The sequence below is a fragment of the Triticum dicoccoides genome, chromosome 6B (genome assembly GCF_002162155.2).
Source record: "Triticum dicoccoides isolate Atlit2015 ecotype Zavitan chromosome 6B, WEW_v2.0, whole genome shotgun sequence".
NCBI classification, from domain to species: Eukaryota; Viridiplantae; Streptophyta; class Magnoliopsida; order Poales; family Poaceae; genus Triticum; species Triticum dicoccoides.
This window is the reverse complement of record NC_041391.1, coordinates 673,968,596-673,978,702: the sequence shown is the minus strand read 5'-3', so window position 1 is coordinate 673,978,702 and position 10,107 is coordinate 673,968,596. Positions and strand designations below refer to the sequence as shown.

The following is a 10,107-nucleotide window of genomic DNA, read 5'->3' as shown; positions in this document are numbered from 1 at the left end:
GGCCGCGCGGTGGACGCACGCACGACCCAACGAACAAAGCCGGACACGGGCGAACCCATCGGCACCCCAAACGGATAAAATCCGGCCAATCCGGACGTTCGTTTGGGGTCGTGTGGTAGAGTTGGCCTTAGTTGCAGCAACAAGATTGAAAAGTAGATATACGAGTTGCTCCCTTTTCTGATCCTTCATATTTGCATTTAGTTGCGCCAGTTAAGGTAAAACATTTCCACATAGTAGTAGAGTGTACGAAATCTGAATGGACAACTGTTGAGTCTGCTTTGAGGAGTGCCATCCCAGCCATCCTGGCATGGAAATCAGATTTGAAAATAGTTTTTACTATGCTAATGATTCTGATTGCAGCGACTCTGATTCCTCATAAGTTTACGGTTATACTGGCGTTGGCGGAGCTAGACTTGAACTGGTGGTTTGCAGGAGTTAGCATTCAACGTCTGAATTATAGCGTTTCTTATTCCGTTGTACTTGTTTGCACTTTTATTCAAGTGGTTAGAATTTCCCTACTATCTAATGAACTGAAAGCTATCTGTGTGTGTAACAGACTTGGTTCAAAGTACAAATGTATGTGTGTAATGATTCTGATTGAAGTTTTCTAAACCTTGGTTCAAAGTACAAATGTATGTCTGTAATCCGCTTGGTTCTGCTGCAAGTTTGCTCTGAGAAAAAATGCACTCAGATCTGCTTGTGTTGTCTATGTATGCGGCTGCTGGTTCCTACTTGACCTTTGCACCATTTCTTCGCCAGCTGACTGTTTCAACGCGGAAAGCTGGAGAGGTACAGGAGAGGGACGCCGAGGTCGAGCCGAGACGAGCCGCCGCTGGACCTCATCGACCTGGAGCAGTCGTACATGACATATGAAAGGGGAGGTCCACTCCTTCTATTGAGCTAGACTTCAAAAGGTCTCTTTTGCAAAATGTACCCTACAGCTCCCCTTGCCCTGCATCCTGTCCCTCTCTTTTTAATCCAAGGGCTGAGGTTGCATTGGAGCACCTGGTGCATGAGTTTGTCGGGTACACAGGATACGTTCTGTATGACGATGTGCATCCACGGATGCACATGACGGAAGATTCGTCCTTCTCTATCGAATTCTTGTGTAGCACTGAAGTATTAAAGAGTACAGTTCATGAAATTGACGTATCATAGTATTAGTATTTGTGTATTAAAGGGACAATTCATGAAAATGGTTTCATAGTATTTTGTATACTTGAGGCTTGTCATCACTGCTATTACTCGACCAACCATAAAATCAAATTTCATTCCACAAACATAAACCATGAAATAAAGTTTTACACCCATGTGGCCTAACTCAGCGGTGAGTTCGATGACGAGCTCGGCGGTCTTGCCCAGCATGCTTCGCACTGGCATCCTTTGGGAACACATTTGCTGTTGTGGGCCATCACTATCTTGCACCAGTCACGACAAGAGATTTCATCACACTGGCCCTCGTAGACTCTAGGACCGCAGTACTTGGCGATTGCCACATCTATCATAAATCGAAATAATGTTAAGGAAGATCACTGCACATAGCAAACATGTGGAATGACATGTATGTGTATGTAGATACCCGAAGACATCATCAGCATGAGGGCAATGGAGATGAATAGGATTGGTGAAGTCCTCATCTTCTGTTAGAGAGATGTGTTGTACTATGAACTTTTGCATGCTAGATAGAAGAAAAGATGTCCATTTATAGAGATCTGCCACCCACTAGCCTTGAAGGTAGAACAACTACATATAATAGGAACAAAATTAGTAAGTTGCGTGCAGAAAGAGAGATTGGATATGTTAAACAAATAACAAATTAATGACATTGACCCAAGTACTCCCTCGGTTCCTAAATTAAGATTTTTTATAGATTCCAATGAGGACTACATACGAATGTATATAGACATATTTCCGAGTGTAGATTCATTCTTTTTGCCAAAAAGACTTATATTTAGGAACGGAGGAAGTAATTAAAGAGATTGGATGTGTTAAACGAGAACAAATTAATAACATCAATGCAGATAACTAAAGAGATAAGAAGGAACATATTGATACATCAATGTGTAGCATTTCAGAGATTGGAAAGAACAAATCGATACATCAATGCATATCATTAAAGAGCAAATTAATAACATCAATGCAGACAATTAATGAGATAGGGAAGAACATATTGATACATCAATGCATAGCATTTCAAAGATTGGAAAGAACAAATCGATACATCAATGCATATCATTAAAGAGCTTGGTGGTGCTAAAAAAAGAACAAATTAATAACATCAGTGAAGATAAATAATATTATTAATATTGTTCTATCATTGAATCCCCTTGTTCCTTTTCTTTTTCCTTATTTGAGACATAAGTGGCTTTCTAATAATTTTGGGTGCGTGCACCTGGGCGCTTCAACTATGGAAAAATGAATTTTATGACACGTGAATCATCGGCATAAAACAAGGGAGAATTTTGAAGATTTAGCTAGGATATTTGGGAATAGCACATAGCAGAAGAGTATGGAGATTCATAAAAGGTTATAGTGTATTCTAGAACAATGCAACCGGGCATACATGACATGTAGATGCATAGTTAGGATTTAGTGATTGGATAGGCTCACACGCCAAATATTCCTAAGTAAATTTTGTAGGAGATGAAAAAGCACAAACTCCAAAAGTCATGTTGTGATGGTGAGCTCATTTGAGCTCACGATGAGCAGTAAAACCATTAAAAAATCTCTACTATTATATTATGTTATCTCTACTACTTAAAAAGAACGTATGGTTCCCATTTCACCTTTCTTCTAACCACCCCTTCGTCCAACCTTCCATGTATATGATAATCAATCATCTTAATTTACTTATCTTCTGAACCGATTCCACTTTAATCTACTTATCAAACTTCTAATCAAAATATAAGGTAATTCACGATCAGAATTTGATTAACATTTATTTACACAAATCGCATTATTATTGACAGGTAAATCACAAGATAACGTGCTAGAATGTTTATATCCCGTCGCAAAGCACGAGCATTGTTCTAGTATAGCTAAAAGAAACAGAGCGTCCTGTTTCCTGTCTTACTTCGCTCCCTATCGTTGGATTCACCCACCCCGCGTCGTTCCCCCACCCCCACGTGGTAGTTTGAGCTGGTTTTCTGTTCCCTGTTTTTTTCTAAACCGAGTTTGTTGCATCAAGAAAAAAATGTAACCCTTCCCCTGATCCCAGCAGCCCGCTCCTCAAGTCATCCGCTCATCCAGTCGCCTTCTTGTAAGGGTTTCCACGCGTCCACAAGAGTGGCGGCGGCTGAGGGAGTCCTGGATTAAGGGGTCCTCGGGCGTCCGGCCTATGTGACATGGGCAGACTGACGGGCCATGAAGATACAAGATGGAAGACTTCCTCCCGTGTCCGGATGGGACTCTCCTTTGCGTGGAAGGCAAGCTTGGCGTCCGGATATGAAGATTCGTTCTTCTGTAAACCGACTCTGTACAACCCTAGGCCCCTCCGGTGTCTATATAAACCGGAGGGTTTAGTCCGTAGAGAAGAATCATAATCATACAGGCTGGACATCTAGGGTTTAGCCATTACGATCTCGTGGTAGATCAACTCTTGTAATCCTCATATTCATCAAGATCAATCAAGCAGGAAGTAGGGTATTACCTCCATCAAGAGGGACCGAACCTGGGTAAACATCGTGTCCCCCGTCTCCTGTTACCATCGACCTTAGACGCACAGTTCGGGACCCCTACCCGAGATCCGCCGGTTTTGAAACTGACATTGGTGCTTTCATTGGGAGTTCCGCTGTGTCGTCATCAAAAGGTTCGATGGCTCCATCAATCATCTACAACGATGCTGCCCTGAGGGAGGTCTTTCTCCCCGGCCAGATCTTCGTATTCAGCGGCTTCGCACTGCGGGCCAACTCGCTTGGCCATCTAGAGCAGATCGACAGCTACGCCCCAGGTCACCAGATTAGTTTTGGAAATCTGGATTATGTCGCTGACATCCGAGGAGACTTGATCTTCCAATGGTTCACGACCCCAACCTCCGCTCTGGCCTTAGATCCGAAGCGCATCACCAGGTCCGAAGATGGGATTCTTGAGCCCGCCGGACTATCTGCGGCCACTGAGCCCGGTACGGGAGGGCCGGAGGAAGTAGAGTCACTGGCAACCATCATGCAGCCGGACTCTTCTCTGGACACTGGCTCCGAACTATCAGAGTCAGCATCGTGTGAGCTCGGCCGAGGAGTCTCCTTCTCGCCATACTCCACAGACTCTCTCCTCCCTGGCCAAACCTCGCCTTTAAGCAAGGCTCTGGACTTGATGCGATCCCTCGTCATTACAGAGGAGCAATGTCCGAACTATGCCCGGCCCAGACTAGGGGCTGAGAGCCAGGAATTTTACGTCCCACCCACCACCCACTTCATAGCCACTGTCGAGGACTTAACTGACATGCTCGATTACGGCTCCGAAGACATCGACGGTATGTACGACGATGCCGGAGAAGAGCAGGCCCAAAACCCGCCGTTCACCGGGCGTTGGACGACCACCTCTTCGTATGACGTGTACATGGTGGATACACCCAAAGAGGATAACATCGATAACGAGGAAAATCTAGTCGAGGATAGACCTCCGGAGATACAACCAAAGCACCGACGTCAGCGGCACCGCTCTAAATCACGCTGTGAAAAAGCGATACTGGCACGAGGGATAACAATACTCCGGATGACGCCGAAGACCAAGAAGACCCTGTCGAGCCAACCTCCGAACAAGACGATCAGGAAGATGGGCAAGTTAGCCCTAATGAACAAGCCATAAACGAAGACTCGGAGGACAGTAATTATCTTCCACTCTCCGAGGAGGAGGTGAGCCTTGGCAACGAAGACTTTATCGTGCCTGAGGAACCCCTCGAGCAGGAGCGCTTTAAGCGCCGGCTAATAGCCACTACAAAGAGCCTGAAAAAGAAGCAGCAGCAGCTTCAGACTGATCAAGATCTACTCAACGACAGGTGGACTATTGTCCTGGCAGCTGAGGAATACGACATCGAGCGCTCAACCAAAAGTTACCCGAAGCGTAAACTGCTACCTCAATTCGACGATGAGGCACTTGAGCCCATACCAACAGCGCGTAACGCGGCTGACCGACCACCACGTAGCCGGGACAAAACGGTTACTCAAGCCGAACACCAGCCCGTACTACCTCGCCATAAAGTAAGAGACACAACAGCTCGGGGATATACATATGACATGCGCAGGACCTGGAAAACAGAGCAGGTCAGACCAGATCGATCTACGGATCGCGGGGGCGTGCCCCGGCACGCGACAACGACTACCTAGCCAGACGTGACAAGTATAACCACGTCCGGGCCAAAAACCACAGACGAACTCCATCCGAGCTACGTCACGACTTGGACCGATATAGAGGCGCCACACACCCCCTCTGCTTCACTGACGAAGTAATGGAGCATGAATTCCCACAAGAGTTTAAACCCATAAACATCGAATCATACGATGGAACAACAGATCCCGCGGTATGGATTGAGGACTTTCTTATCCATATTCATATGGCCCGCGGTGATGATCTTCATGCCATCAAATACCTCCTGCTAAAACTCAAGGGACTAGCTCGACACTGGTTAAAGAACCTGCCAAAAAACTCCATTAGCAGCTGGGAGGACTTGGAGGACGCCTTCCGCGACAACTTCGAAGGTACATACGTCCGACCTCCGGATGCCGATGACTTAAGTCACATAGTTCAACAGCCCGGAGAGTCAGCAAGGAAATTCTGGACCAGGTTCCTAACTAAAAAGAACCAGATCGTCGACCGTTCGGATGCCGAAGCCCTAGCGGCCTTTAAGCATAGCATCTGCGATGAATGGCTGGCCCGACACCTCGGCCAAGAAAAGCCGAAGTCCATGGCAGCCCTCGCCGCACTTATGACCTGCTTTTGCGCGGGCGAAGATAGCTGGCTAGCCCGTAGCAACAATAATGCAAGCGAACCTGACACCTCTGAGGCCAGAAACAGCAACGGCAAACCCCGACGCAACAGACACAAGCGTCGAAGCATCGGTGACAATACCGATGACACGGCGGTCAACGCCGAATTCAGTGGCTCCAAGTCTGGCCAGAGGAAACCAGAACTGTCAGCCTCCAACCACAAACCCAGCACAAGATGCACCATCTTCCAGCTGTCACTTGCGTAGACAACCGTCTGCACGTACTCCTGAATGACAAAACCTCCCTGCTCCACCATGATGTCGGAGACAACGCCGCAACAACGGGAACAGAGTAGAAGGAGAGACACACCTGATGGAGTCGCCGCCGCCGCCTCGCCGACACCATCCATGCATGAACCCTAACGCCGCCGTTTTGAAGGATCGGCAAACACACGATGCCAACTCCGAGACGCCGCCATAAAGGGCACCGCCGGTTGCTTCCAATTTTACCCTTGTGAATTGTGAAGTGTAAATAAATTTATGTATCACATAGCCGGATGGCCCGTAGAGCGTCTCCTTACACTTAAAGTACATCACCGAAGACGAAATAATTTCAGAAAAATATAAACACCGGTGTTAAGTGTAGAATTTAAACCATGATTGGCTGGGATATCATTATCCTCCTACCCATTCAACTGCAGGTTGATTCGCGGCATTTATGTATTAAAGAGTACAATTCATGAAAATGATTTCATAGTATTTGTATAGTTGAGGCACGTCGTCACTGTTATTACGAAAGCATGATCAGTCGTGTCGCAAATGAAAGGAAGCAACATATATTGACTTTGTGTGAAACGTGCTCACTGAATATATTTTTTCCGGGTCACTGAATTATTATGCACTAGTGAGAGTGGTGTTGTACGCTCGGAGAGACCAGTGAGGTGCGGAGCACGCAACTTATTGACATTTTTTTCTTTTCGAAACGAGCTTATTAACTTGTACACCGGCGAAAGTGTTCTCGTACATGGCATGCAGCTAGCTGTCCCTTGTACATGGAGTACTACCATACATCGTACCTACCCCACGGCCACCGTCGCGTGCTCGCGCCACGGAGCCTCGTCGCCCTACTCGTTGCTCGACGGCGGCGTGTCGGGCCCCGCCGACCCCGAGTTGCCGTGGGGCTTCGGCGAGGGAGGCACATTCGTCGACGTTTGCTGCCCCAGCCGCCTCGCGGGCGTTCCCAGATCCAGCTCCATCCCCTCGCGCGCCGGGCTCCGGCCGCCGCCTAGGAGCAGCACTGCCATCACATGGACGCACCCATTCATGCACACAACAAGAACAAGAGCTAGCATTTGGAACGTCCAAAGGAAACTTCGGTGGGTATACACGTACGTACCCGGAGGAGGACGCGGCGGCGGCAGGCCAAGGCCACGCGGGGCGGCCGCGCAGGAGGCCAGCAGCAGGGACAGGAGGACGACGGCGGCGACGACGAGCAGCCGGGCGGTTATCCTCCGGTACATCATCGATCGAGCTGTGTACGTAGGCTGAGCAGAGAGCACTGAACTACACCGGTAATAGCGTACAGTTCTGAGTAGTACTAGTAGCCAGTGTGACAGTAGGAGAGCTGCTCCTCGAGACTCCGCGTGACGTGTGAGCTGATCGTTGCCCGGTTGCGGCATATTTAAAATCTCAGCCAGCCGGGGAAAATGGGTCTTGGCTCTGCTAGTCTTGCATGCGCGTGTTGACCTCGAAGTCTGCATGATGTTTGTCCTGCCCCCGCGATGCACGGTTAGCTGTACTAAGTTGCTTCCAGTTTCACCCTTGCGGGCTATAGCATCCCTAAGGTCCCCCGCAAACCGGACAATGGACCGACGGACCTGTCCGCGGAGACTGAGTTGGGAGCCGATCATTCAAAACTATCTGCATACATTTCAAACCGCGTTTCAATTATCCAGAAGAATTTCATGCAAACCGAATTATTTTCATATAGACTGAACGAAAATATTTACATTCAGACATATTTCAACTATAATTTATATCGAACTAGGCTAGACTATTCTAACCCAGTCTATTGCCGGCCGCAGCGGAGCCCCAATCCCACGACATGTCTTCCCTATGTTCGACGGGGCCGCTCATCGGGCTGCCGTGAGCCCCAGACAGATATGCTTCAACGGAAGGGGAAGATAGCCTCCGCTTCTGTGAAGCACGGAGTTGGTTTTTTAGGCAGGGGAGACGGTCACCGTGGCCTTCGCTTTCGCTCAGAGGGCAAGTCCACGTTCGTCACGATGTTCATCTCGTCGTGCTCCTCCGCGTGCCGGCCTAGAGCAACTTGCCACTCCTCCGCGCACTGGCTTGGAGCGGCGAGTTGCTGAACCGCATGCCGGCTTGGAGCGGCGAGTTGCTCCTTCGCGCGCCGGCCTGGAGCCTCGCCCATGGTGGTGACAGCCTGGAGTGACGAAGGAGGTGGACTAGCGAGTTGCGTGGAGCGTATCCGGCGGGCTCAGCGGGCCAGCCACCCGGCTTTAATGCCGGAGAACTCCTCTTCCTACTCGATGAATGCCATGGAAAGTGTGGAGCAAGGAGGAGATGGAGAGCGGAGGTGTGGTGTGGTTCTTACCAGGCGTCCGACCTCGTTTAAATAGCGGGCGGATGTGAGGAGCCAACCGACGTTGTGTTTAATGCCAGCCGGCTTGCGACATGTGGCCGGAGTAGATGACGCACGCGAATTTAATGAAGTAGGCGGGAAGATGAAAGATGTTTCAATGGGGCGAGGAGGCGTGTGCAGCAGGCGTGCAGCGGACGACATTCTATTGGCTGACACGCCGCTTCAATGTCAGCTCAAGTGAGAGATCGCATCCGCTCTAGACCGGCATGAATGCAGCGCTTACGCTCTGGAGCCGGGCAGCTGGCTTCAAGCGGAAAAGCACGATGACGAGGAATGGGTTTTTGGATGGGTCATTGTTGCTAGAGATGGACATGGTAGCGGTCCGGACGCCCGTGAAGTCCTTTCCACTTTGTTTTCAGTTTGCGGAAAAAGTAGGCCCCGATCGCCAAACAGATCGATGCAGGACTGTGGCAAAACACGTCTGGACCGCACTATCCGGACGGTTGCGGGTCATTTGACGACCGGCGTTGGAGATAACTAAGGACATGTCTAGCAGATCTTTAACTTATATTTTTTTTGCGGGTAAGATCTTCTAGTTATGTTTGAGGGTTAAAAATTTTGTTTAGGGGATTAAGCATTCGATAATGTGAAATTCCCCCGGGCAATCACACATTTTTCATTTTATTATCGAATGACTCGCTGGTTGTTCGATCCGCTTCGCTTCTCTCTCCCTGTCCTTTTTTTTTCTCCTGCCTCTCATGCACATATTATTTTCCACTTGGCCCTATTTTATCTGCTATTTTTTTCACACTACCTTTCCTACTATTTTTTCTAGTTTTGTGCGGAAAAAAATGCTAACGATAGTAGCTGAACTCACAACCTCATGATGAAGGCTAAATCTAGCAGCCGATTAGACTAAACAAAATACAGTTAAAAAAGACTGAACAATGTTTAGCAAAAATAATAAAATAAAGTTTAATAGTACTAAAAACACATAAAAAAAGCGTGGTGAATCAAAACCATTACCAAACGTCCTCCGATTTTCCACGCCCACCTCCCACTGATTTTATTTTGCCAACACAAACCCATACCAGTTCACGATCTCAATTTTCCGTTTAATTCTCCCGCACAACCGCCTCCCACCAATTTTGTTTGTCATGCTGTCATGCTTACAAGTACCATTGTAATATTTTACCTGGGGAAAAAGTTACTGAAAAACATACCTTCAGTAACTTCTATGTAAATAAAATGTTATATACTCATAATAGGACTGGTAACTCATGTATAAATACCACAATTACTTTTGGCCCGAGAAAATGTTGTTGAAAAACATAAGCTGGTACCAAACACCGCGATAACTTTTTGACCCGGTAAACAAGTTTTTAAAAAACATATCCTTAGTAACTTTTTGTGTAATAGCATATTATTTTACGCACAATGTCTCACGTACTAACATCATGGTAGCTATTTCACCCCGGGGAAAAAGTTGTTGAAAAACATACTCCGACAACCGTTGTGCAAATAGCACGGTAATATACGCACCGCAATCGCGATAACTTATGTACAAACAGTGCAGCAATTT

At 47.6% G+C, this 10,107-nt stretch overlaps 1 long non-coding RNA gene across 1 annotated transcript; it reads right to left on the bottom strand.

Annotated features, from left to right (window-relative positions):
• Positions 1–1,196: 1,196 nt before the first annotated feature.
• On the bottom strand, positions 1,197–1,713 carry LOC119320138. Its single transcript, XR_005154816.1, has 2 exons — positions 1,580–1,713; positions 1,197–1,498 (listed from the first exon to the last, which is right to left on the bottom strand). It is a non-coding gene; the product is annotated as an uncharacterized LOC119320138 (long non-coding RNA).
• Between the last annotated feature and the right edge of the window lie 8,394 nt (positions 1,714–10,107).